Source organism: Loxodonta africana, chromosome 6 (genome assembly GCF_030014295.1).
Source record: "Loxodonta africana isolate mLoxAfr1 chromosome 6, mLoxAfr1.hap2, whole genome shotgun sequence".
In the NCBI taxonomy this organism is placed as follows: Eukaryota; Metazoa; Chordata; class Mammalia; order Proboscidea; family Elephantidae; genus Loxodonta; species Loxodonta africana.
Genome location: NC_087347.1, coordinates 92,005,514 through 92,029,721, shown reverse-complemented (window position 1 = coordinate 92,029,721; position 24,208 = coordinate 92,005,514).

Below are 24,208 nucleotides of genomic sequence, written 5' to 3'. Positions count from 1 at the left end.
TGCTCCAGGTAGGTTGAGACCAATTGATGCTTCTTAGATGGCCGGTCGTTGGCATTTAAGACCTCAGACACCACTCTCCCAAAATGGGATGCAGAATGTTCTCTTAATAGATTTTATTATGCCAATTGACTTAGATGTCCCCTGAAACTGTGCTCCACAAACCGTGCACCTGCAACTCTGGCCTTTGAAGCATCCAGTTTATTCAGGAAACTTCTTTGATTTTGGCTTAGTCCAGTTGTGCTGACCTCTCCTGGATTGTGTTGTCTTTCCCTTCACCTAAAATAGTTCTTATCTACTATCTAATTCGTGAAAAACCCTTCTCCCTCCGTCCCTCCCCAGTATCCTAACAATCAAAGAATATTTTCTTCTTTGTTTAAACTATTTTTTGAGTTCTTATAATAGTGGCCTCATACAATATTTGTCCTTTTGCAACCGACTAATGTCACTCAGCATAATACCTTTCAGATTCTTCCATGTTATGAAATGTTTCACATGTTCATCATTGTTCTTTATCAATGCCTAATATTCCATTGTGTGTTATTTATCCTTTCATCCATTGATGGGCACCTTGGTTGCTTCCAAATTTTTGCTATTGTAAACAATGCTGCAATGAACATAGGTGTGCATGTATCTGTTCATGTAAAGGCTGTTATTTCTCTAGGATATTTTCCAAGGAGTAGGATTGCTGCATAGTATGGTAGTTCATTTCTAGTTTTTTAAGCAAGCGCCAAATCAATTTCTGAAGTGGTTGTACCATTTTACACTCCCAACAGCAGTGTGTAAGTGTTCCAGTCTCTCCACAACCTCTCCAACATTTATTGTTTTGTGTTTTTTTGGATTAATGCCAGCCTTGGAGGAATGAAATGCAATCTCATTGCAGTTTTGATTTCCATCTCTTCAACGGCTGATGATCCTGAGCATTTCCTCATGTATCTGTTAGCTACCTGAATGTCTTCTTTAGTGAAGTGCCTGTTCATATCCTTTGCCCATTTTTTAATTGGGTTGTTTGTCTTTTTGCAGTATCATGTAGATTTTAGAGATCAGGCGCTGATTGGAAATGTCACAGCTAAAAACTTTTTCCCAGTCTGCAGGTAATCTTTTTAGTCTTCTGGTGAAGTCTTTGGATGAGCATAGGTGTTTGATTTTTAGAAGCTCATGTTGTTAATAATATTTTGTATTGTTAGTAATATTTTGTACACTGTTTATGCCATGTATTAGGGCTCCTAGCATTGCCCTTGTTTTTTTCTTCATGATCTTTGTCATTTTAGATTTTATATTTAGGTCTTTCATCCATTTTGAGTTTGTTTTTGTGGATGGTGTGAGGTATGGGTCTTGTTTCATTTTTTTGTAGATGGATATCCTGTTATGCCAGCACTATTTGTTAAAGCAGCTGTCTTTTCCCCATTAAACAGCCTTTGTCAAATATCAGCTGCTCATATGTGGATCGATTTATGTCTGTATTCTCAATTTTGTTCCATTGGTCTGTGTGCCTGTTGTCGTACCAGAACCAGGCTGTTTTGACTACTCAGGTAGAGTGAGGCCTCCCACTTTTTTTTTTTCTTTTTCACTGATGCTTTACTTATCCAAGACCTCTTTCCCTTCCATATAAAGTTGTTGATTTGTTTCTCCATCTCATTAAAAAATGTCATTGGAATTTGGATCAGAATTGCACTTTATCTATAGATGGCTTTCAGTAGAAAAGATATTTTTACAATGTTAAGTCTCCCTATCCATGAGCAAGGTATGTTTTTCCACTTATGTAGGTCTCTTTTAGTTTCTTGCAGTAGTATCTTGTAGTTTTCTTTGTATAGGTCTTTTACGTCTCCGGTAAGATTTATTCCTAACTATTTTATCTCAGGGGCTACTGTAAATGGTATTGATTTGGTGACTTCCTTTTCTACGTTCTTTTTGTTGGTGTAGAGGAATCCAACTGATTTTTGTGTGTTTATCTTGTATCCTGATTCTCTGCTGAACTCTTCTATTAGTTTCAGTTTTCTTGAGGATTCTTTAGGGTTTTCTGTGTATAAGATCATGTCATCTTCAAATAGAGATACTTTTACTTCTTCCTTGCCAATATGGATGACCTTTATTTCTTTATCTAGCCTAATTGCTCTGGCCAGGACCACCAGCAAAATGTTGAATGAGAGGCCATAAAGAACATCCTTGTCTGGTTTCTGATCACAAGGGGAATGCTTTCAGACTCTCTCCATTTAGGATGATGTTGGCTTTTGGCTTTGTATAAAAGCCCTTTATTATGTTTTCCTTCTATCCCTATTTTGCCGAGAGTTTTTATCGTGAATGGGTGTCAAACTTTGTCAAATGCCTTTTATGTACCAATTGATAAGATCATGTGGTTCTCATCTTTTGTTTTATTTATATGATGGATTACATTAATTGTTTTTCAATGTTGAACCATCCCTGCATACCTGGTATGAATCCCACTTGGTCATGTTGAATTATTTTTTGATATGTTGTTGAATTCTGTTGGCTAGAATTTTGTTGAGGATTTTTGCATCTAAATTCATGAGGGATATTTTTTTTTATAGGTCTGTAATTTTCTTTTTTTGTGATGCCTTTACATGGTTTTGGTATCAGGGATATGCTGGCTTCGTAGAATAGTTTGGGAGTATTCTGTCCTTTTCTACGCTCTGAAATATCTTTAGTAGCAGTAGTCTTAACCCTTCTCTGAAAGTCTGATAGAACTCTGCAGAGAAGCCTTTAGGCCAGTGCTTCTTTTTGTTGAGAGTGTTTTGATTACCTTTTCAATCTCTTCTTTTGTTATGGGTTTATTTAGTTGTTCTACCTCTGTTTGTGTTAGTTTAGGAAGGTAGTGTGTTTCTAGAAATTCATCCATTTCTTCTGGGTTTTCAATTTGTTAGAGTACAATTTTTCACAGTAGTCTGATACGATTCTTTTAACTTCAGTTGGATCTGTTTTAATATCGCCCATCTCGTTTCTTATTCAGGTTATTAGCTTTCTCCCTTGTTTGTCTTTTGTCAGTTTGACCAATGGTTTATCAATTTTTTTAATTTTTTTCAAAGAACCAGCTTTTGGTCTTGTTAACTATTTCATTCGTTTTTTCTGTTCTCAATTTCATTTAATTCTGTTCTAATTTTTATTATTTGTTTTCTTCTGGTGCCTGAGGGTTTCTTTTGCTGCCCTTTTTCTATTTGTTCAAGTTGTAGGGATAATTCTTTGATTTTGGCCCTTTCTTATTTTTGGATGAGTACATTTATTGATATAAATTGGCCTCTGAGCACTGCTTTCTCTATGTCCCAAGGGTTCTGATAGGAAGTATTTTCTTTCTCATTAGATTCTATGAATTTCTTTATTCCATTCTTGATGTCTTCTATAACTGAGTCATTTTTGAGCAGGGTGTTGTTCAATTTCCAACTGTTTTATTTCTTTTCCCTACTTTTTCTATTATTGACTTCTACTTTTATAGCCTTATGGTCAGAGAAAAAAAAAATGGTCAGAGAAGATGGATTGTAATATTTCAATGTTTTGGGTTCTGCTAAGGCTTGCTTTATGATCTAATATGTGGTCTATTCTAGAGAATATTCCATGTGCATTGGAAAAGAGAGTATACTTGCTGCTACACTTGTGTGGAGTGTTCTGTATATGTCTATGAGGTCAAGTTGGCCACTTGTGGGATTTAGACCTTCCCTGTCTTTACTGACCTCCTTTCCGAATGTCCTGTCCTTCACCAAAAGTGGTGTGAGGAAGTCTCCTACTATAATTGTGGAGCTGCGTATGTCACTTGTCAATGCTGATAGAGTTTGTTTTATGTATCTTGCAACCCTGCCATTGGGTGCATAAATATTTAATATGGTTATATTCTCCTGGTATATTGTCCCTTTAATCATTACATAGTGTCCTTCCTTATCTTTTGTGGTGGATTTAACTTTAAAGCCTATTTTGTCAGAAATTAATATTGCCACTCCTGCTCTTTTTGGATTGTTATTTGCTTGTTATATGATTTTCCATCGTTTGAGTTTTAGTTTGTTTGTGTATCTAAGCCCAAGGTGTGTTTCTTGTAGGCAGCATATAGATAGATTGTGTTTTTTAATCCATTCTGCCACTATCTGTCTCTTTATTGCTGCATTTAGCCCACTTACATTCAGCGTAATTATGGATACATAGGAGTTCAGTGCTGTCATTTTGATGTCTTTTTTTGTGTGTTGTTGACAGCTTATTTTTCCCACTTAATTTTTTGTGCTGAGTAGTTTATCTTTATATATTCTCTTTTCCTCTTATTTATTGTTGTTGGTTTTTTTTCCGCTGAGTCTCTATTTTTTCTTGTATTTTATTTTGATGAGTAGGATTGTTAGTCTCCTTTGTGGTTACCTTAATATGTACCCGTATTTTTCTAAATTTAAACCTAACTTTTATTTCTTTGTGTCGCCTTGTCTTCCTCTTCATATGAAAGATATATGACTACATTTATTAGTATCTCTTTATTCTTTTAATGTTGTCTTCTTTTACAGAATGACATCGTTATTTCCCTGTTTTGAGTGTTTTTTTAATCTTGCTTTATTTTTGTGATTTCCTTATGTGAGTTGACATCTGATTGCTCTATCCAGTGTTCTAGTCTTGGGTTGATATCTGATATTGTTGATCTTCTAACCAAAGAACTCCCTTTAGTATTTCTTGTAGTTTTAGTTTGGTTTTTATGAATTCCCTAAACTTCTGTCCTAATTTTGCCTTCATATTTGAGAGACAGTTTTGCTGGATATATGATTCTTGGCTGACAATTTTTTTCCTTCGATGCTTTATATAAGTCATCCCACTGCCTTCTTGCCTGCATGGCTTTTGCTGAGTAGTCTGAGTTTATTCTTACTGACTCTCCTTTGTAGATGACTTTTTATTTAACCCTAGCTGCTCTTAAAATTCACTCTTTATCTTTGGTTTTGTAAGTTTGGTTATAATATGTCTTGGTGACTTTCTTTTAAGATCTACTTTATGTGGAGTTTGATGAGCATTTTGGATAGATATCTTCTCATCTTTTACAATATCAGGGAAATTTTCCACCAACAAATCTTCAACAATTCTCTCTGTATTTTCTGTTATCCTTCCCTGCTCTGGTACTCCAGTCATTCCTAGGTTATTTCTCTTGATAGAACCCCACATGATTCTTAGGGTTTCTTCATTTTTTTAAATTCTTTTATTTGATTTTGTTCCAAATATATTGGTGCCAAGCGTTTTATCTTCTGTCTAACTGTTTCTGCCTTCCACTTGCACAGTTCTGCTCCTCTTTCTATTGAGTTGTCCAATTCTGTCATTTTATTATTATTCTTCTGAATTTCTGATTGCGGTCTCTCTATGGATTCTTCAGCTTATTAAATTTTTCATTATGTACTTGTATAAGCTTTTTAATTTCTTCAACTGCTTTATCTGTGTGTTCTTTGGCTTGTTCTGTATGTTGCATAATCTCCTTCCTGATCTCATTCCAGATGTCTTAAAGAGTTCTGTATATTAATCTTTTGTATTCTGCATCTGGTAATTCCAGGAAAGCACCTTCATCCAGAAGATCCCTTGATTCTTTGTTTTCAAAGCTTGTTGAAGCTATCATGGTCTGCTTCTTTATGTGATTTGATATTGACTGTTGTCTCTGAGCCATCTATAAGTTATCGTATTAGTTTATTTTATCTTTGCTTACTGTATCATAGCTTCTTGCTTTGTTTTGATATGCCCAAATTGTTTGCTTGAGAGAGCTAGCGAGATTATTTTTGCATTTGAAGCTCTAATATCCTATCGCCGGATGGCTAGAGCTGTTACCAGGTAGATGAGCCTAGGAGTCCATTCACTTTTCTTGTATGGATTCAGCTCAGGTGGCCAGGTAGTTGGTCATCAAGTGTGTGGTGCATGCTATGTCCTACAGTCTGAGAGGGGCAGGGGTTATTGGTGTAGGTACCAGTATCTGGTTGCAGCAGGGGGTCACTCTCTGAACTAGGCAGGGAGCTGACAACCATCCCCTGAGTGTCTGTGAGGAAAGTGCATCCCTGTTCCCTAGAGTGCACGGGTGGGTGTTTTCTGCAGATAGACCTTAGGCACCCAGTGCTTTTGGTTGTAAGGACTGGGAGGAACCATCTATTCTTGGACCACAGTCGCAGGTGGCTGGGTGACCTGAATGGAGCCACCAGTCCTTAGGCCCCTTATGTGGATAGTTGAGTACCTTGTTTAATAGGCAAAGAGGTGCAAATCATCAAATACCCACCTGTCCACCGCACAGCTGAAACAGCTGCAGTCTGCCAACAAGGGCCTATTCTTCTGAAATAGGCCCACACAGGTCCATGCAGGGTGGGAAAGGTATTCAAAGTCCACAGACCATTTATGCCTGGACAGGATCCCCTTCTGTCCTGAGCTCCCTGGGTTAATGGACCTGGCAGATTATCTTTTCCCCATTTATGAAATTATTCCTTCTCCAAGGCCAGGAGAATGGCTCATTATGCACAACAGGACTTATCTCAGGCCCAGGGAAATTGACAGCCACTGATGCTGGCTTGGGGGCTGGGGGTGTGTTAAAATATACACAACTACTTAGCTTTTGCTGCGAGTGTCATTCATTTCTGGTTCCAGAGGTGTGAGTAGGCTGTGCTGCTGGCTGTTTCTCCCTGAGGAAACTGTGGCCGAATGCCACTACCAGCCTGCCACAGTCACTTCTGGGAATGGTGCATGGGGAATCCCTGCAATTCAGGTTCAGCAACTCCTCTCTGCTTCTGAACTGTCTCTCCCTCCCCATGCCACTCAGTCTGTTTTCTTACTTTGATGTTCAGGGCTTCTAGTTTGTCATAAATGTAATGATTTCACTTGTTTTTTTTTTTTTTTTGGTCTTTGTTGTAGGAGGATTAACAGGAACTGTCTGACTACTCTGCTATTTTGGCCCTGCCTCTTAAATCTATTTTTTATATTTTCCATTTCCATATTTGTGTTTTAATTTCAGAAACTTTATTGTTCTATAAATGCCTTTTTCAACCACATGGTATTCTTTTTTCATGGATGCAATACCTTCACATTTTTTTCTCTGAGAGTATCAATGATAGGGTTTTAAATGATATTTACTTCTTCCTGTATAGGCTTTGTGGTTTTTACCTTTTTCTTTTTTATCTTTTCATAGTACAGACTTTCCTGATGTGTCCTTTGAAAATTGGCTATTTACTTAAGACAGGACGTTAAAAAACTTGAAATTTTTGTGGTAGTGGGGCTTATTGGCTGTGGCTTAATTATTGGGTGAAAGATTGGATCTTTTCATTAGCAATCCTTTACAAGTATATTTAGATATTTTTTCTTGCAGGATGGAAAGATTCCCTAGAAAAGACTTTTCTAACCTCCTTCCCAGTTGTTGTTTTATGCTGTTAATTTGATTTCCACTCACAGTGACCCTAAGTGACAGAGTAGAACAGCACCATAGGGTTTCCTAGGTTTTTAATCTTTGTAGCAGATCACCAAGTCTTTTCTACCCAGAGCAAATGGTGGGTTCATATAGCTGATCTTTTGTTTAGCAGCCAAGTGCTTTATCCATTGCACCACCAGGACCCCTAAAGTCTCCTTCCTAGAGAATATAATTTTGATTACCAATTTGCAAGTAGCTGGGTGAGGAGAGAAAGTTGAAGGGTAGTATCTCATCATCCAATATGTAAATTTTCACATAGTCTACCTCATTTTCAGTGTGATATCCCTGCCCTCAACAGAGTTCAATGCTCCCATTTTAGACACCTCTATTTAATCCTCTAGTGTTAATAAAAATCTGATCACTTGTAGAAGTTAGGGACAGTTGTTTGGCTACATTGAGTAAAGAAGGGGATTAGTGAGTCTACCTGCTTCTTAAACATATTTTCAGTCAATCACCCCACTTATTAGCTTCATGAGCCCCCTCATGTTTCAAACTATCTTGTACTAACAGTCCCCAACCTTTGCAGTGGGAGTTCTTCATGCATATTTAGTTGCTTCTTGGCTTTTTCCACAGGAGGCATAGAATTTATCTTTCTGAAGTCTATTATGTATTTACATTCAAGTTTCAAAAAATTGTTATTTCTCCTTTTCTATATTCATTTTGATTTTGTGAATTCATACAGCACTATCCTTTTTTTTTTTTTTAAGAAATACCTTTCTCTTGTTTTAGCAAGGATTTAGGAGGAAACAGAGGCTAATCTCTCTGTTCAATATGCCATCATTAACTGTTGGACCTATAAATATATTCTTGCATGAACTTGTTTACTAGTATTACTACTTCTTCTATTGCTATTGCTACTTCTAGTTCTCATTTTCAGAGTCCTTTAGCATAGTGTCTGATATGTAGTAGGCCAAAGGTCCTAAAGAAGAGTTCTGCAAAATCTAGTTTCCATGAAATCATAGAAAACTAGTGAGTCTTGTTGCTAGAAGAACAGAAAAGACTTTATGTAAACTTGTCAATAGAGCCAGATGCTCTGGAGAAGCAAGGATGCCAAGACCGTCTCAGGAGGGACCACTTCCTCGAAAAGGACATCATGTGTCTTTTTCCTCAGTGAAAAAGAAGAAAAATCTCAACAAAATCGATTGACACAATGGCTGCAACTATAGGCTCAAACATAGCAATGATTGTGAGGATGGCATAGGACCTGGTAGTGTTTCGTTCCATTGTATATAGGGTCATTGTAAGTTGGAACTGACTCAACGACACCTAACAACAACAACAAACTTGTCCTTGTATATGAAGAATTCTGAGAGGAAGGGAGCATAGAAAGAATTTTCCATGAATATAGAGTAGCACGAATACGTCATGGGCTTGCAAAAGTGCATGGCACTATAGGAGAGCTATTGTTTACATTTTAGTCTCCTTTACATTACCAGATGTTCTGTTAAAAAAAAAAAAATCTAGATTTCAGTTTCTAAACCAAAAGAAGCATTTGTTTTGACTCTTAAGCTCCCCAATTGTCTTACACAGCTCCTTGTACAGTATGCTCTTAAACATTGAGTTAACAGAAAATATGTCATACTGGTTAAGATAATGGAGTCTGGAGATAATCAGGATTCAAAACAGATCTATCATTTACCATCTCTGTGATCTTGAGAAAAATTACTTTAGGAGAGTGTCACTCAATTTCGACATCTGTATAATGGAGATAATGATAGTACATAATTCATAGAGCTTTGGAAAAGCTGAAATGAGTTAACATATGTAAATCACTCAGAAGAGCCCCTGGCACTTAGGAAACACCATATTATTGTGAATATTATTGTTTTATCATTACCGTCATTATTGGTGGATGTTGGAATTGTAGAATGATTTGCACTTTATCAACTCCAACTCTAGCTCAGTTAAAGTAGTGCTTATACATTTTAATAAAAGGATATCATCATAATAAGCTTATTTTTCCCATCGTTTAGTATCTCCAACTAGGTTTCATCTATGTGTGCTTACTCACCATTCCATGAAATAAAGTTTAAAGAGCTAAGGATCTTAAATATAATACAAAAATAATTACCATCTGTCAAAAGAATAGTTGTCTTGTGGGATCATGATTTGAGTGCTCTGATAGAAGTTAATAAAGTGGTCAGAAAGTATCCTGTCTACTTTTGAACTGAAGAGGATCATATTTAAGGCTCCATTCAATTTGCAAAATGTCAAAGAACATCAAAAGGAGAAATTTATTGCATTCATCTTTGAAAGATATAGAATGGAAGACTCATATTAGCTTCTTATCAATCAAATTAGTTCTTAATTTTACTGAAAGATATTGGTCATCAACACCTAGTTCAGATAATTGGATGTTTGGCATTCTTCCTATCCAATGGTGTTTTAACTATTAACATTTCTGCTTATAGGAATTATGGTTTCTAAAAGAGTTGCATGGATTTTTTTATTTAAGTTTTTTTGTGCTTTAAGCAAAAGTTTACAAATTAAGTCAGTCTCTCACGCAAAAACTTATATACACTTTGCTAAATATTCCCAATTACTCTCCTCCTATTATTGAGACAGCCTGCTCCCTCCCTCCACTTTCTCTTTTTGTGTTCATTCTGCCAGTTTCTAACCCCCCTACCCTCTCATCTCTCCTCCAGAGAGGAGATGCCAACATAGTCTCAAGCATCCACCTGATCCAAGAAGCTCACTTCTCACCAGCATTCCTCTCCATCCTACTGTCCAGTCCAATCCCTGTCTGAAGAGTTGGCTTTGGGAATGGTTCCTGTCCTGGGCCAGCAGAAGGTCTGTGAGCCATGACCACTGGGGTCCTTCCAGTCTCAGTCAGACCATCAAGTCTGGTCATTTTATGAGAACTTGGGGTCTACATCCTATTGCTCTCCTGCTCCCTCAGGGGTTCTCTGTTGAGTTCCCTGTCAGAGAAGTCATTGGTTGTAGCCAGGCACCATCTAGTTCTACTGGTCTCAGGCTGACGTAGTCTCTGGCTTATGTGGCCCTTTCTGTCTCTTGGGCTCATAATTACCTTGTGTCTTTGGTGTTCTTCATTCTCCTTTGGTCCAGGTAGGTTGAGACCAGTTGATGCATTTCGGATGGCCGTGACTAATTTCTATAACCATGGAGACTTTCTTAGGTATGGGAATCTTGCCTGGGTTCTTCAATAAACACATTCCAAATAGTTTCTCTATCTTCAGTAAGTCCTTATTTTAAATAATACTATCTGTTTCTGATAGACGCCACTCTCCAAAGTGGGATGCTCTGGAGAGTTTTCTTAATAGATTTTATTATGCCAATTGACTTAGATGTCCCCTGACACCATGGTCCCCAGACCCCTGCCCCTGCTACAATGGCCTTCGAAGCATTCAGTTTATTTAGGAAACTTCTTTGCTTTTGGTTTATTCCAGTTGTGCTGACCTCACCTGCATTATGTGTTGTCTTTCCCTTCACCTAAAGTAGTTCTTATCTACTATCTAATTAGTGAATACTCCTCTCCCTCCGTACCCTCCTCCCCCCTCTTGTAACCATCAAAGAATATTTTCTTCTTTGTTTAAACCATTTTTTGAGTTCTTATAATAGTGGCCTCATACAATATTTGTCCTTTTGCAACTGACTAATTTCACTCAGCATAATGCCTTCCAGATTCCTCCATGTTATGAAGTGTTTCACAGATTCATCACTGTTCTTTATGGATGCATAGTATTCCATTGTGTTAATATACCATAATTATCCATTCATCCACTGATGGGCACCTTGGTTGCTTCCATCCTTTGGGTTGCATGGGTTTTTATAAACTTATTTTAATAAAAGAGAAAACTAAATTAAATAGCTGACTGTTCAAATTAAATAACTGATTAACTTAGTAATGTTATCAAAAATTTTTTTAATAATATAAAGATATCAGAAACAGTATTATTTAAAATGAGGACTTACTGAAGATAGAGAAACTAGTTGGAATGTGTTTATTGAAGAATCCAGGCAAGATTCCCATACCTAAGAAAGTTGCCATGGTTATAGAAATTAGTCAGGATGTTACTGAAACAGAACAACAAAAGTTGTCCAAAGATTGAAAACAGCAGATAACAATTTGATTCTAACAAGAACTTCTAAGACAGGTAATCTAGAAAACATAACCTCCCTTTAAAGATAAGAAATATATCAAGACGATGATCTAAAGTCTAACACACTTCCTTTCATTTATAATATTTTAGGGAATGTTTGTTGGTTCGTTTTAGGAGAAAAAAAAATGTTTAATGTAAAACTTGAGTAAATGAATTTCTCCTAGGACACATAAAGTATTTCTAATCAGGAATAATACTAAAAATTATAGTCACTTGCCTCACCTGTTAGTCATGTGTGATATGCAATTTTGTTTATCATTGCTGAATTGTGTTTTTTTTCCCCACAATGTAGTTTCTTTATTTAAAGCAAAATTAAGCGTAATTCAATTGTACTTTATCATTGTTGTGTATACATTTTTATTTTACCTTTAAATTATTCAGCAAACTTAGTATCTACAGGAAAAAGAGTTAAATATGAACCATGCATTTATTTCTTCAAATACATGCTCCATATTCTATGAAGAAATAAAACAGAACCAAGAGAATGAATGGAAAGTTGAAGAAAATGTTAAGAGCATGTATATTTGTTGATTTCCTTTAGCCTTAATAAAGACACTTAACATTGATCATATTAAATCATTTCAGCATTTACTCTCTTAAGCTTTCAAAAATGGAAAAAAAAAATTGTTTGAATCCAATACAATAATACTTTAACCTCAGGTAAGACTATACATTAAAAAGAACAACAATAACAGAATACCATACAAATATGTGTTTATCTCTATGTATGTAAAAACCGTAGAGAATTCCATGAAAGCATGCACATAAATTCAAATATCCCCTCTGCGAAAGAAAATATGTGTATTTATGACTTATAAACTTATGGCTAGGAAAGATAAACAAGAGTTTGTTATTTTTTCTGGATTAAATAGTTTTCCTGAACCCGGAGTGTATTTGGAAAGCTCTAGTTAACAAGGACTTAATGGTTAAGAGCTCCGTTGCTAACCAAAAGCTCGGCAGTTGGAATCCACCAATTGCTCCTTGGAAACCCTATGGGGCAATTCTACTCTGTTCTGTAGGGTCACTATGAGTTGGAATCAACTTGATGGCAACGTTTGGTTTTTGTTTTGGTTAAACTTATTTTAAGATAGAGAACACAAGTATTTTTACACTTTTCTTATTCTTAATCAAACCAATCCAAATCTGTCTTCTCTGTTATACTTTTTTTTTTTTTTTTTTACATACCCAGGCTAAAGTTGAGAATATCTTTAGTTTTGTTTAAATAAATAAATAGACCTAGCATTAGAAGGAAGCAATAGTTACACCAGTGAAAGATTGTGGTCATGAAATGAAAAGACAGTTCTAATTTTTCCCTTCTCTAATACCATTCCTACTACCTATGTAAAGTCTTACGTGCAAACCTAGTTTTTTTGGTTGTTTGTTTATTTTGTTTTGTTTTTGGTACTCATTTTTTTTTTTTCCAGGCTCAAATATGTCAGTGACTCTCTTGCTTTGGCATCTAACTATGTATTCAATCTAAATGTTTGTAAAAGTTCAGTGGGGAGGTCTGACTATCTCAGAATATGCTGAGATAACAGTCATGCTCATTAATTCCCTTTACCTTTGTGGATCATTAAAATTGAGCATTGTTGATATCTAGGCTATTAGTGCAAAAGCTGTTTGATTGTTGTCTTACCTAATTACCTAGTACTGCTGAAACGGAAATACCATAAGTTGGTAGTTTTCAAGAAAAGTAATTTATTTTCTCACAGTTCTGAATGTCAGAAGTCCAAGTCAGAGTCTCAGTCATAGTAACTCTTTCTGTGATACTCTCTTCTAGTTTCTGCGTCTTCTGGTGTGCCTTGACTTTCCTTTGGTTTGTAGGGAATCCTCTCATGTCGTTTGTCTCCGTGCACATGTATGTCTCTGTGTGTGTGTCTATTCCTTTTTTTATAACTTGAAAGTGGTTTGGCTTAAGGCCCATCCTACACTAATACAACTGATTGATCACATCACAGTAGATTACATTATGGAAGATGATTACATTATGTTATATTACAAAGGGTAATCTTCTCTTCCCAAGGCCAACTGATTTAATCACATTTAACTATTCCATGACAGTAACTAGATCAGGGTTTGGCTAAACAACTGGGAACCACAGCCTCGCCAAGTTGACACATAAAATTAACTATCACAATTGTCTTGCAATGATCAAAAAAGAAACTGGCAAAAACTACATCTCTATTCCCTTCCTATATTTACTTACCCAGGGCCGTGCTAGCTTGATTCAGTAATATAGAAAGTAGTTGTTGTGTCGAAATAAATCCTCCAAAATGACCCTTACTGGGTTTTTGTAATTACTTACCTCACAGACAATATATATGACCAGTGTCATACATGAGGCAGTGTTCCAGGACAGGTAAGGGGCTCCAGTAGTCACAGCTGCAACTTGCTGACTTGCCAAGGAATTGTGTGCTTTCCAACCTCTTCTTCTTGGTGACATTCATAAATCCAGTTCCTTGTGAGGACTGTGTACAAAGATAACTTCTTCCTCATTCCCAGTAAGAAAATCTTTGTCTTTACTAATATATCTGTGGATTTTTATACTTTTTTCTATATACATTTCTATGATACACAGATTAAAAAGAATAATTATGTTTTAAAAATATTACACACCAGGGACAAAGCAGTATATTAAGCATTTCAAAAATACCATAAAATGTATCTTCCCCCAAACCAGTCATGTACCAAAAGTTGAGTAGGGGAAGAAAGTAGACTGTAGTTATTTACTCAGGAAAAAATGAGTATTTTTTAAGTACGATTTACATTCTTCACAATTTCCAACACATGATAAAATTAAAAGGCAGACTGACATCAGTCCAGTTTCATTGCTTTAAAATTCTCTACACAATAAACCAACCCCCTTATAGCCTGCATTTAGACTTGACCACTCCCACTGCCCCCACTTGCTAGGGCACTGTCAGCGCCTGAGCTATGTATTATCCTCATCCTCTTTTACAAATTTGGAAATGGAGAAAGATTAAAAAATCTGACCAAGATGATATTCAATAATGGCAGTCTCATCCCAAATCCTGTAATTTCAGCCACGTTATACTGACTGTCCGTCCAATAATACTTCTCTTTGTTCCATCTAACAATTACAATAAACAGCATTTACCAAATAAGGACAAAAATAATATAAGATCTGAGGTTCAACCTGGATTAAGCATTTTGTAAAATTCTCTTATCTTAGTACAAACTTTCTCAGGAAAGTTATTATTTTAAGGGCAATACCTAGTAATTGATTTAGAAAACAGTAACTGAGGTTTGGTTATCATCTGGATAATGTGTAGATTAAAGATTATCCTGCAACAAATCAGATGCAAGATTGAAAGAATACTTAAACTATGTGGAGGAACATGTGCTATTCAAATCCAAGAAGTAAAATATTCACAATAAAATGGTGACATTTGATTCGCTCATTAAAGTAGCTTTTGTAAGATGCCTTCTGGATAATTTAACGTTACCCCATCAAGATTTCTTCTAACCTTTGAAGCAATACAACTTGTAGTTATTAGTTGCCATCAAGTAATAAAACTGTATCATTTTAAAGTGCTTTGTACTTCAAACTTGAATTTTTGTTGGCATTCTTGTTCTTCTTCCACCCTTCTTCCTCCTCCTCTTCCTCTTCCTTTTCCTCCTTTTTTCTTCACACGTAATGAAGAAATATGATATTAATTAATAAATATATTTATTCCCTAAGAATATGAAAGAAAATAAATCAAGATTATTACTCTTGAATGTTTCATTTCAATTCATGAAGAAATGAAATAGAAAAAGAGGAGAACCTACTGGATATTGGAACAGAATGATCATTATTTGCAGATGATGTGTTTATATACCTTCAAAGTACAAGAGAATTTACTATTAATTGCAAAAATTAATGAGCAAATTCATTAAATAATCTAGGGTAACGAGGACATCCCAGGCAAAAGTAATCACATAGTAAAAGGAACAGAGATTTAGTGTGATTTTGGAGAGTTCATTGTAGTTTGCTAAGGCTATAACAAAGATCATCTGAGTAAATATAATGAGAGAAAAAGCTGGAGAGATTGTCAAGGATATCACTACGGCTTTTCATGTCATAGTAAGTAATGTGGACTTAGTCTTACAGAGTAGTGGCTTGATCACACTTCCATTTTAGAAGTTTCTTGTTTAAAGAGGCAGTGAATAGTGGAAGTTAAACTGACCGAAGAATTGATATCTTTGAATTACTGTGTTAGTGAAGAATGTTGAATATACCATGGACTGCCAGAAGAATGAACATATCTGTTTTGAAAGACATATAGCCAGAATGCTCCTTAGAAGCAAGGATAGTGAGACTTCATCTCATGTACTTTGGACATGTTATTAGGAGGAATCAGTCCCTGGAGAAGGACATTATGCTTGGTAAAGCAGAGGGTCAATGAAAAAGAGGAAGACCCTCAACAAGATTACACAGTGGTTGCAACAATGGGCTTAAACGTAGCAACAATTGTGAGGGTGATGCAGGACCAGGCAGCGTTTCGTTCTATTGTATGTAGGGTCACTATGAGTCGGAACTAACTTGAAGGCACCTAACAACCACAACAATTCCTAGTTTACTATACTTCTGTCCAGTTTCATCTTCCATTCTGTCTTTTGTAACTGGTGTTCATAAACTCTCGGGTGATATCAAATTTTCTTGACTTGTAAGAGTGATTCAATGAGAGGAAAGCAATCAATATAATTCATAACATTGACATACTAAAATGGAAAATAAATCAATATATGATAAAAAGACACTTGATGAAGTTCTCTAGTCATTCCTAATTTAAAATCTAAGTAATATTGAACATTGTTAGAGTATAATAAATATTTACCAAAAAAAAAAAAAAACCCTAAATATCATTCTAAATAGTACAGCTCAACACCATGAAATTACATTAGGCATAGGATAGGGTCACTATTCTTTCCCTAATTATTCAGTATTGTCTGATAGATGATATTATATCTAATAAAACAAGGAAATGGAATCAGTTGTTTAAATATTTCAAAGACATGAACCTATCACTTCTTTCAATTATATAATTATACCTAAAAAATTAGAGGCCCCTAGGAAGGAAAAAACATAAAGATAGAAATAATGTTCACATAGGTTTAAGATAGCGATGCAAATAATCCATTGGTTTTTTAATAAATTAACTATAAAATACTAAAAATGAAAATGGAAAAATTCCATTAATATTAGTGAGAGAAATGGTAAAGCAGTTAAGAATAAACTTAATAAAGAGCCCACATGTAAAGAAAACCTTACTAAAAATTTAAACATTTTCTAAACAATTGCAACAACCATGTTCTTTGTGAGAAACTTAGTATAAAAACATTAATGCTCATAATAAAAAATATATATTTATGGAAATGAAATTAGAACAACAATGGAAGTTTTTAGATAGAATACAAATACAGTGCCCGAGGTCCTTCCTTGTCTATTTCAGCTTCTAGTAGCTGCTGGCAATACTTTGCATTCCTCAGCTTCTAGATGCATCTGTCTCCATAACCTGTCCTCCTCTTCACTCAGTGTATGTTACTGTGTCTATTCCGCTTTTTTGTATAACTCAGAAGTGATGAGGATTAGGACCCACTCTACTCTGATACCACCTCATTAAGATAACAAAGAGAAATTCTATTTCCAAACAGGATCATATCCAAGGTACCAGTCAAATTAAACCCAGTGCCGTTGAGTCACTTCCGACTCATAGCGACCCTATAGGACAGAGTAGAACTGCCCTATAGAGTTTCCAAGGAGCCCCTGGTGGATTTGAACTGCCAACCCTTTGGTTAGCAGCCGTAGCACTTAACTACTACACCACCAGGGTTTCCATCCAAGGTACAGGGATATACACATTCAATGCATATTTTTTTGGGGGGGGGCACAATTCGATCTATAGCAGAGGATTGAATTGTGGATGGAAGGAATGTCAATGCAAAGATGCTTTATTGAATTGGTTACTGCTACAGACAAAAGGTGACTCAATCCTACAGCACTGCCTGAGAAGTCATATGAAAAGCACCTCAGACCATCTCTCTTGGGGAATTCTATACCTATTAGGTCAAAAGTTTAGGTGTGAATTCCTCTCTACTTAATAGTTGCACATGTGTGAGTGACAAGTGAACTCTCACAATATCTCCAGCCATAGAGTCAACACGGACCCTGAGGTGTGAAGTGAAAAGTCCATGGTACAAGCTTGCAGCAAGATTCTAATGAGTTGCACCTGTATCAAGTTGCCCAAGCCCTAATGGAATTTGTTTTTACAACAGTGGCTAGAATAAGACGAAGATAACACTGAGATAATCTAAAAAAAAATCTAAAGTGATACATAAAAAGGGTGGGGTAATCTACTGTATTTTTACACAAATAATGTGTGCCTCCTACATTTGTTTGCCAACCACGCCCTCCCCTTGAGAGGTATTTTCATAAGTGCACTATACTTTTTTACAGCAACATGTACAAAAAATTGGCATAGCTGAGCTTATGAAAATAGTTCACAGTGGGAGGGCACAGTTGGCAAACAAATGTAGAAGGTGCTTGTTATTTGCATAAAAATACAGTACTCATGTGGTCTATTGCATCAAATCCATTACTGAGTCCCCTTCAGAGTCATGACAAATTGCAATTTCTTAAAGAGATTTAATATGGTTTGTGTAATACAAATCTGTTTACAGTCCCTGCTGCTGTAGCTTGTCTTAAGGCCATAATTTACATTCAGGGTCTTCCTTGCCTTAACTCTGCTAGATTTTCTTCACCTTTATCCAGGACTTAGGTAGCTTTCTTGCCTGGTAGATGATCCAGATTTAAAACGCCAAGGTTTGAATCTGCAGTTGCCTTGCCTTGTTAGGTCACGATTACCTCTATTGCCCATTCATCATTGTCACGGGGCGCAAAATCACTAAGGGATGTCACAGAGCATCCCTGAGTTCTAGACATACTTATTCTTTCCCCATTATATAGACACAACCCTAGCTTTTCATGGTATTCAGGGTCAAGTACTCCTATGAGTGTAGTAAATTATTGATTTGCCTCCTAGAACATTGGCATGGGGAACTCAAGCGGCAGTTGTTTCTTGGTGGAAGTCTTCCCCCTCTGGGTATCAGGACGTTTTGTCCAACAAAGCCTAAGATTTCAGAGATGGAAAGCACAAATTCCGCAAATCGGTCACTGGGAGTGATGGTTAGAGAGTCAAATCCACTCCTATATGTTGTATCTGGACTTTTGTATTCTAACTTTTGGGAACACAGCAAAATAGATAAGCTATTGAATCAGTGCATATATCATCCCCTAGAGCACATCTCTCTAATGTCATCAATGTTGTCACCAAGCCGACCCTTTAGCTGAGCTTATAACAGGCAATTCTACTGTTTTATCTTTCTGGCTGCTTCTGGGTAATGAGGTAGACACTCTGGAAGTCCTAAGACAGTGGTGCTGGGAGAAGTACAGTGGTAAGGGAGGAAGAACCCTAATAGTTTGTATGCTGATGTCAATCCTGGTTAGGATAAATCATTGGCTCCCTAAGGTAGAAGAGAATTAAATATACAGTAGCTTGATGGTTTTATTGAGGAATATCGCACATTGTGATCTCAGCATTAGTTTCTGCTACTCTCAGATTGGGCATTCAGCAGTGACACCAAAGAGATAATCCTTCTTGAGGTAGAGTCCATGTTACTGCACCCATGAAATAGTCTCTGTCCCTGACACCATAGTTACTTTATGCGTAAGCCCATTACACCAGCATATCATGCAGGTATCATGGCCACCACATAGCTGAATGCCTCACCTAACACCTGTACTAACACCTGCGCCACGTCATGGGTAATTACATGCAAAGGTTATCATCACTTCACTTATATATATCTATGTGGTGGGCAGTGAGGATAGACATACAGAGGTTACAGGAAGAAGATGAGGAACAAAAGAAAAAAAAAGTACTTCAAAAATAAAGATACACGTTACTTCCTCTTCTTGTTTATTTAAACATATATCTACATGTGTAGATATATACAAAGCAATTATAATATGCCAGAGAGTTAGAATCATGTGTATTGACCTACAGGATTGTTTATGCTATATGAAGTGAAAATAGAAAGTTGAAAAGTGATGTGGACAGTATGATTCTATGTCAGTAAAAACCAACATAATCTGTATATTTGTATAAAGGAAAAAGATGCTTAAGAAAACACAAAAGGTTTTTTTCTATTGTTTTCTCAGAGTAGTGGGACTGGAGACCAGTAGGGGAGGTAAAGAGAGAGATATTTAGCTTTGTCATTATGCATCTTTCTCCAATATTATTTCATTTATTATATAGTAAGAAGGCATTATTTTTATCATAGATAAATCCAAAAAAGTTAAATATACATACATAAAAATATAAGTTTGGAAGAAACTATGCCAAAATATCAAGATTGTTTTTATTAGTCTGGGTAAAGTTTTCTGGTTCACCTACTCCAAATTTCAAAGAATATTTAAAATAAAGTCTTATAATTTTACAATATGAATCACTAATGGCAGATTAAGCAGTTGTGAATAGTGGTCATAACTCATGATGTGTTTTAAGCATTCACGTTGTCTAAATGTAATTAAAATATATTTTATTTCATACTGAAAGATTACCAGCATCCTCTGGGCTAAAGATCTAAGTAAAAGTGGCTCTGACACACAGCTCACTCTGGGATTTGGATGGACCTTTGCAATAATTTTTAAAGCTATGTTCTTACTCTGTAATCTATTTTGTGAGCTCCGTTGAGAACAACTGCCCCTGTAGCCACTCGAGAGAAGCAGAGTTCAGGTAATCTCATCCTTTGCTCTTCCCCAAAGTGGTTAACCCTCTCTCCTTTCTGTGCACACATTCCAGTCAGCACAAAGACACTTTTCATTACTTCTTGAAAAAGCACAACATCAGAATCTTTTGGATTTTTAGATAACCCTAAGATCATCATAAAGGGACTTTGAGGCATCTGGCAAAGCTCTCTCACAGAAATACTAATTGGACAGAGACACTGGGGCTTTTAAACCTAAGCTCTGTGTGTATTTAAGGTTGACCAATCTTTAAAGTGGAGGGAGGAGAGGGAGAAAGGAACCTGCTTCTATATTCATTTCTAGTGTGAGCTCCAGGAGAGGAAGTCTCTAAAGACCAGCTTCCAAAATCCTAAGGACACTCTTGGTTTGTTCCCTATTTTAGTTTTTTTTAAATAACAATGCAAAGCAAAAAATAAATAAGTGATTCCTCAGATAGGCTGCTAGGCCTTCTAAGAAAACAGGAAGGGCAAAAATGGGAAAGAATGTTAACACATACCACACACTAAACACTGAGTAGAGATGGGGAGGAAGGAAGAAAGGCACGAAGGGAAGCAGGAAGGAAGGCAGAATGGCAAGGAGGCAAGAAGGCAGACAGGAAGGAAGGCAGGAAGGCAGGATTTCCAAGGAGTGGCTGGTAGATTTGAACTGCCGACATTTTGGTTGGCAGACGAGCTCTTAAGCACTACGCCATCACACATTAGGCTTTGCTATTTTTCTCTTGGACCTGATGTTTCCATTGTCTTTCTCTACCTCCAGTTCCCCATTCTTTTTGATTCATTTCTTGATTTATAAATAACCTCTTCTTTCTCTGATCTCAGCAATGCTCTCCAAATAAAGCCACCCTTTTCGTTACCCTTATATATATTCACTCCTACAATAATCTCCATTAATGTATATTTAATTTCAGTTTCAGAAATAGTAGCCCCAGGCATTAGCCGAAATGACAAAAAAAAAAAAAGGATTTCTAAAAATATTTTCCTCCCTAAAAGCCATGAAAAACGGCAAAAATTGTCAGAATCAACTTCTTCAGAACTCTCAAAATTAACTAAAGGTTTGCAGAAACCCCCCCCAAAACAAAAAACAAACCCATTGCTGTTGAATCAATTCTGACTTGTAGCAACCTCATAGGATAGAGTAGAACTGCCCCACAGGGTCTCCAAGGCTGTAATCTTTATGAAAGCAGATTGACACATTTTTCTGCTGCAAAGAAGCTGGGTGGTTCAAATAGCTGACCTTTCACTTAGTAGCTGAGTGCTTAACCACTGTGCCACCATGGCTCCTTTGCAGAAACCCAGAGAACATTTACTCAAGAAAAATGGTAGAGTGACATTAAGAACAATGATCTTTGGGCTGTTTTAAATTACGCTATGTTAATCCGGGTACCTGAGTGGTGCAAAGTTTGCTTTTGGCTACTAACTGAAAGCTTCATGGTTGAAACTTACTCAGTGGCACCTTGGAAGAAAGGCCTGGCAATTTGCTTTTATAAAGATTACAGCCAAGAAAACCCTATGGTGCTCAGTTCTATTTTGTAACACATGGGTCACCATGAATCATAATTGACTCAATGGCAATGGGTTTGGTTTTCATTTTTTGGATGCCCACTCCCACCCCAGCTCCACAAAACGAACCCATTGTCGTCAATTCCAACTCGTAGCAGATCTGTAGAACTGCCCCATAGGATTTCCAAAGCTGTAAATCTTTATAGAAGCAGACTGCCATTTCTTTCTCCTGTGGAGTGGCTGGTAGGTTTCGAATCTCCAACCTTCTGGTTAGCAGCCAAGCGCTTAACCACTGGTTAGCAACCAAGCACTGCACCACTTGGGCTTCTCCCAGCTCTACAGTAGCCTTGAAACACAATAGATTGACAGTCACTAGAAAGGTAAAACAGGATTGGATTTCCTCCAAAGCACAATTCCAAGAGAATTTTCATTATTCGACTTATCTGGTAGCTCCCTGGCAGCCCCAACTCATAAGATTTGTCTTTATTTGACCTGATTCAGAGTTGGCTCACTGTGAACAGTCTTTTCTTCAAGAGCTTTTTTTAACAAAAACAATGGCAATTGTTCGCCGTCATGGCAGAAGAGGCAGTGGGTAACAGTGGGAAAAACGATAGGCTAACTAAAATGCCTAAAAGGAAAATCTAGGGAATAATATGTATGGAGGGGCATTGAAAAAGTTGTATATATTTCTGGAAATCTAGAAGTTCACAGTTATATGTAGGGTTATGGGCATGCTCAGGTTTTGCACATGGTCAGGGGAGTACTGACCTTGAGGCTTTGTGCAATCAGGGAGCGAAGGCTAAGGAAGAGTTGTTAATTGCCCATCTGAATATAGGAGGTGTGTCCCCAGAAAAAGGCCTTTGACAAAGACAAGGAGACTTACTAGTTTCAGACATTGAAGAAATCTCTTTCTAATCACTAGCTGACCCTTAAGCTAATAGATCAAAGACCTCAATAGCTACATACAACAAATTTGAAACTTTACAGAAATTAGTTTAGAAAAGTCACTAAACAAACCAACAACACCAAATCCTGAGGAGAAAAAAGTATGTAATTTCAAGAGTTGCTGCATTATGTTATTTACAGTGTCCAGGTTTCAACAACAAATTATAAGACATATAAAACCAAACCGAAATAAAAGAGAAAACCAAAAAATATGGCCTATACATGGAAAGAAAGGCAGTCAATCGAAAATATACCTGAGGAAGCTCACATGTTGAGTTTCCTAGACAAAGACTTTAAGTCAGCTCTTTTAAATATCTTGAAAGAACTAAAATAAACTGTCTAAAGAACTAAAGGAAAGTGTGAGAATGATGTCTCACTAAATAGAGAATATGAGGAAGGAGATAGAAACTATAAACAATAACCAATAGAAATTCTGGAGTTAAAATCACAATCACTGAAATGAAAAATTCACCAGAGAAGTTTCAATAGCAGGCCTGAGTAGAAAGAAGTTAAGAATCAGCAACCCTGAAGACAGGTCAATTGACATGATGAAGCCTGAGGAAGAAAACTAAAAGGAATAAAGAATAAAAGCCATTCCTCAGAGAGCCAAGGGATGCCATCAAGCATATCAACATAAGAACAATGGGAAATCTTAAAGGAGAGTAGAGAAAGGGAAGAAATAATACATGAAGAAATAATGGCCGAAAACTTCCCAAATTTTATGAAAAGCATTAATCTACACATTTAAGAAGCTTAACAAATGCCCACCAAAAAAAACAAAACCCGTTGCTGTCTAGTCAATTCTGACTCATACCAACTCTACAGGACAGAGTAGAACTGCCCCAGAGGGTTTCCAAGGAGCACCTGGCAGATTCGAACTGCTGACCTTTTGGTTAGCAGCTGTAGCACTTAACCACTACACCTCCAGGGTTTCCAAATACCAACTGGGATAAACTCAAAGACATCCACACCTAGACACACCATAATAAAACTGTCGAAAGACAAAGAGAAAAACTAGAAAGCAGTAAAAGAAACAACTCAACATTTATATGGGACCCTCATTAAGTTAACAGCAGATTTTTCATCAGAAGCCATGGGAACCAGAAGGAGTAGAATGACATTTTTAAAGTACTAAAAGAAAAACAAAACAAAACCATCAACCAAAATTTTTATATCAGACAAAGCTATTCTTCTAAAATGAAAGAGAAAGTAAGACGTTCCTGATAAACAAAACTTGAGAGAGTTCATTGTTGGTAGACTTGCCAAGAAATGCTAAAGAGAGTTCTTCAGGCTGAAATGAAAGAACACTAGAGAGTAACTTGAATCAAGATTAAGATATACAAAGCACTAGTTAAGGTAACTGCACATGTAAATTTAAAAACAGTATAATTACATTTTTGTTGTAAGTTTTTTCTTCTGTATGATTTCACAGCAATCT